Here is a 5,951-nt window from a genome sequence, read left to right as displayed (position 1 = left end):
TATTCCTTACTGACTTTTATTCACATTTGCTCATGTTTTATTGTTGATCCTTTATCAGTTCCTAAATATTTATACACTCCCTGTTAGTTCTTTTATATTACATTCCTGTCCCAAACTGATGTTTTCTTGGTGATGCAGCTTTCCTGCTTTAAAGGTTGCTTTTGCACATTTATCAAAACCAAATGACATTCTTATATCATCAGAAAAAGTGTTGACCACTTTCAGTTGTGCTTTCAGTTCCTCATCTGATGAACTATACAGTTTTAAATTATCCACAAAAAGAAAATGAGAACTCCTTACACTCTGTTGTTTTTCTGGAAGTCAAATTATAGCCATGACCTAATCTGTTAAGTAGACAGCTTAGTGGGTTAAGGGCAAAACAAAAGAGCAGTGGTGAACCTATAGAAAATATACCCCGGGGATCACTTCTGTGGCTCTGCTCGACAGGGGCACAGGAAAATAACTTTCTTGGGTGGCATAAGCCAGGAAACCTTGTTGGCTAGGCTTACGTAGGCCCTTGGGCAGATAGCCAAGTACCTACCTACGAACCTATAAGAGAGTCACCCTGGAATGTCCCCCTTTCAATTTTTATCCCTGGAATAATAATTTGTCCTTTATCATGGCTTAACTACAGAGTGATTTGCCACTGTTTCATGATCACTGCAATGTAATTGATCACTGTAGGGTGTAGCTTACACATTTATTAGCACTCTTATCCATGAATGTGGGATACTGTCAAATGCGTGTCATCTATCCATGCCATACTTAGATTCTTCCACTTTTTACAGTTCTCCATTATGACTTTAACATTAAATGATCCATTGTTCCACATGCTTTATTACCCTTTTATTCTATTGCCATGGTTGAGTTTTCTTCTAAATGACTATAAACTCTGTCTACATCAATTCCAGTGTATGCCATGATTGAGTTTTCTTCTAAATGACTATAAACTCTGTCTACATCAAGTCTAGTGTATAGTTTATACATTGTCAGAAGACAAGTTATTGGTCTATAATTTTTAGGATAGCTTGCAAGTTCGCTCTTAAGTAGGAGCATCGTTTTTCCTGTTGTTAGCCAAGTTGGTGTCTGTTCAAGATGTGCATATAAATACATCTTACTCATGGCTAAATCTTCATGCAAAAATGTTAACACTTTTAACCAGAAGTTAGGTACTGCATCTGGGCCTGGGGTTTTCCAGTCTGAGGAATTTCAAAATGTTATTTCAATTTCTCTGGCTGTTACTTCATCCCATTTCATATCCTGTACCTTTAAATTAATTTCTTTTACTTCTTCTAAGCATTTAGCATCTTTGTTATGTTCCACAGGATCTTCATAGATATTTCTCCACATTGTATCTATTTCTTCTTTGTTTGGTGGTTCCTTTTACCTCGTTTCCCACTATAAAACTTTTTGACTCATCAATAAATTGCTTATTTTATAATTTTCCCTTATATTTATGTATCTTCTAAGTTTTTCTGCCTGTGCTGATATTTTTAGTTTACTTGTGATGGTACATGATAAATCCTGATCTGTTATAATACTGTGCATTGCTTTTATCACATCTATCTTTGAGCATTTTTGTTGATCGATTCTCTCTTCTAACAGTGACACTTCTTGTCTTAATTGCTTTATTGTTTTTTCTATTCAATACTTCCATGATGGTACTCAATTTGTCCCGGTCTTTTCCCTCACTACCCTGTGCTCTTTTGGCAGGACTTGATTTTTATTAATTTAACAGCACAGTAATGTATGCTATTTACTTCTGTTATATCACATGAATCTCTATGAACAGTCCTAAGTACTGTGTTCATTTGTTTTATCAAATTTCTTTTTGGGTTTTAAAGGTTCAAAGGTGTGTACTAGGCTAATGGCCCTGGAGCTTTTACAAGCCTAACCCATAGAAGTGCCCTGGCATTGTGCCGCCCGACATTTTATTGACCTTCTGCAGTCCATTACTTTCACTGATCTTAACATGTCTATCACCTCTATTAAATCAAGCAACTCTTCTCTTAGATCATTTTCTTCTAAAATGAGGACACATTCTTTGTTGTCCATTTCCTACAGGCATTCTATAGAAAGTTCCAGAGTATCTTCATGTGCCACGCTCTCTTCAATTCAATTTCACCCTGTGTCACCCACTGCTCCTTCATATGGGAATTCACTGGCCTATCACTCCACATCATTGACTGCATCAAAATTGCCAGTTTCCTGTTCTTTTCCCCTGCTGTACAGCTCCATCTTAACATTTGTACTGGTTTCTGTGAAATGCTCAAAAATATATTCATACGTCAACTGATTAGATGCTTCCTGCTCATCTGGTTTCTCCTTAATTTGGGTGTTCATTGCTGTAGCCTGTTGTGTTATCGGAGTTAAGTTTTTACACTAAATCCTTCACTTTGCAGGTACTTCAGTTTTTATTTCTTTAACATCTGAATTACTAATCCACCTTTCTACTTTTCCTTGTTTTCTTATTTTTTGCATTGTAAAGTTTTTCACAGCTGGATGTCTTTGCCTGCATTTCTCTTCAAATATCTTTAGTGCTGCTCTTTTTACATGATTTAGTTTTTGCTTTCTCCTTTGGATAAATATTGCACCATATTAAAAATCTCTTTTTCTTTCCCATGTCCATATTTCTTCTTTAGATGAGACTTATTTTTGCACTATGCTGCGATATAACCCGTGTTAGACTTTCTACACCAAATCTTTCACTTTCAAGATATTCCATAACTTCAGCTTCTATTTTTTAAATTCTACTTGACTGATCTTCTGTTCTACCTTCCCTCTGTGAAGTTTTCTGTTGTGAAATTTTCCATATCTGGATGCCTTTACTTGTATTTCTCTTTGAATATCTTTGGGGCTGCCTTTTTTGAGTTGAGTAATGTGGCTTTCTCCTTTACATAAATATTGCATCATATCAGATCTCTCTGTTTCCAGTGTCCATATTTCTTTTTTATACCCTTCATAGGTTCATGGGTAGGTGCTAGGCTATCTGCCCGAAGGCATTTATAAGCCTAGCCAGAATGTGTTGGCTTTCGCCACCCCCTTAGATTAGTTCCCTGTGCCTCTGTCCAGCAGAACCATTGAAGTGATCCCCGGGGTAAACTTTCCATTTCCCATCCACTCAAGGTGTCTCTTTAAGAGGGTTAGCGAGGAGCTCTGCCGAATGTAGATTGGAATCTTGTTCCAGAGCATGGGAAGTCTCAGGAATCTATCCCTCTAGCACTTCCTATTTATTGATGTGGTGAGGTTTAGATCCCTGGAGCGTGTGGCTCAAGGGGATATGTTTTTTTTTAGGTGGAGCATGTCCATCAATTCTGGGTTGGACATGGCCTTGTATGTCAGGCAGAGATCACCTCTGAGTAGGCGGTATGCAACAGAGTACAGCTGGAGTTTCTTCAGTCGAGCTGTATAAGGCATCTGCTTGAGGCTAGTGATCCTCTTGGTGAGGTACTTCTGTGGTCTTTCCAGTAATTGCAGGTGTCTTGTAAGGTACATCCCAAATGGGGCATTGTACTCTATGATGGGTCTAATGAGTGATGCGTAGAGGGGCCCAATGACCTCTTTTGATCTGGATGCAAACCCTTTTGTGATTAAGTGGGCCACATAGAAGGATTTTCTAACCACTTTGGCAATGTGATTATCAAAGGAGAGGTTACTATCTACTTGGGTCCCCAGATCCCTTATTACATCTTCCGTATTTAGGGGACTACGACCTATGTGGTAGTTTGTGGGTACTTTTTTTCCAAAGGGGATGACTATGCACTTTTAGGCATTTAGCTTGAGGCCATGGTTTTGACACCAGGTATCTGTCTCAGTGAGACCCTTTTGGAGGATGTTTGAGTCTGCCGGAGAGTCAATTATAGCCCCTAGTTTGCAGTCGTCTGCGAACATGGTCAGCCATAGTCCTCCTGTGCTTGCCTGTACCTCTGAGAAGTATATGCCGAACAGAAGGAGTCCTAGGACTGAGCCCTGGGGAACGTCACTTGTAACCGGGTTAGAGTCAGACCTAGCTCCCACAACTCTTACCATGTCCCTTCAAATTTCTTTAAATGTTCACACTTCCTCAGTCACTTCTTTTTCTAAATGGCACAAGGTTTCATAGTCTATATATTGTTTTTTTCATGTATCTGTTATATTAATGCCAAGTATGCATGCTCTGATGGCATACCAGTCGACTCTTCTACAAAACTCTTGCCACACATGGTGCATTTATATGGATTCTGCCTTTTTTTAATTTCTCCAAGTGTTTTGGGTTTCTAATACCATGATGGGAATGGACCTCAATCCTAAGTCAAAGTACGACTAAAGTTCATGAAATTAGTATTGTTTCACTCTGATGTTAGCCAAAAGTGCTCTTTGCAGCACCTGCAATGTGCCCAGTAATGCCGCCTCCTGCAATTCGTACAGTGTTACATGAATTGGTAACATATCAAAATACAACTGTAAATTCTTTTTTATAAGACCAGTTGCTCCTACTACTTTTGGAACTGTTTGGGTATCTTTCTTCCACATGGCTGTCATTTCTGCCTGCAGATTCAGGTACTTTATGACTTTGTGTCTCTCTGTAAGCAAGACACTGTAATCACTAGGTGTAGCGATTTCAATGATCAATGCTACTTTTGTCTTCTTTTCTTGGACCACTATATCCAGTTTCCTAGCATCTATCTTTTGGGCTGTTGGTATTGGGTGATCCCATGTGATGTACTTCATCATTGTCTATGATTCTCTGTGGCTCATGTTTCCAGCGTTTTTCAGCCACTTTGATACCATAATGTTTCCACAATCTCCAGTGTAACAATCTTACCACATTATTATACCTCTGCCATTAGAGTCTCGCAACCAGCAATAAGGTGTGTGACTGTTTCTAATTCGGTTCCACAAAACCTACATATGTCTGTTTCTCCCACATGTTCAATGGACTTAGTAAACCAGCGTGTACGTAGCCCACTATATTGGGCTTTGAATATTAACCTTTTATTTCTTGATGCAAATTCACCTCTCCTTAACCATTCCTGCGTTACTTCTTGATCAACATGAGGCTCTTCCAGATGTTTTCAATACTTGCAACTATATTTATGCTTTTTCCACATTTCTTGCCTTTTCATCTGGTCCTTCACCTTATATTCTTTCTTTTGTTTTTTTAACACATTCAGTTGCTGGCTGTTTTTTATCCACTTCTGGTTTGATTTCCATTCCTGCTTGACATTGATATGCTTCTGCTAAATTAAGCAGAGATGTCATCTTAGATTTATTCTCCTCATGTTTCAAAAAGTACAGTTGTGTACCTACCATAAATGTAGATGTTTGAGTGTATTCACTGTTGCAGTCATTACAATTAGGTTATCCTGCTGGCAGGCTACCTGCAGTCAGCCTGAGTTCCAAAGTCTAGGTCCGGCGTCGGTTGCTGTCAGCTCTTCCCTGATGTCAGTGTGCCAGGGGTATACAAGATGTAGCCAACACCATTTTCTTCAGTTTTTCTTGCCCCAGATGTCAGGTGCCCCTAAAATGGTAGGCTAAATTATTGTGGAGTTCGGTTATCCCTGGTGGTTCTCCGTGCCTGCTTGCTGTGGTCTTTACGTGGATTTTCTGTATTCTCAGCTCTTCTTGGTTTAGGCTAAATTATGCCAATAAGCATGCATGCACAAAAAACAACTTTTCCTTCATCTACAAGCAAATACACCACATAGGCTGTATAGAGTAGAAAAGTACAGATAGGTCCCAGCAAAGAAAAAAGGGGAATGGTGGGAGGGTAACCTGGACTGCAACAGTCAATACACTCAAACATCTACATTTATGGTAGGTACACAACCATACTATGTTCATCATGTTTCACTGTTGCAGTCAATACAATTGGGTTGAATCCAAAAGCTAAGGTTGGGAGGCTGAAGCTAAATAGGATTAGGAGAGGCTAAAAGGCCCTGCAGACCTGCAGTGGCAAAGCCTGCCCTAGA

This window comes from Protopterus annectens, chromosome 3.part1, assembly GCF_019279795.1.
Source record: "Protopterus annectens isolate FY-2018-M chromosome 3.part1, PAN1.0, whole genome shotgun sequence".
Classification (NCBI taxonomy): domain Eukaryota; kingdom Metazoa; phylum Chordata; order Ceratodontiformes; family Protopteridae; genus Protopterus; species Protopterus annectens.
Note: the sequence above shows the minus strand (reverse complement) of the source record.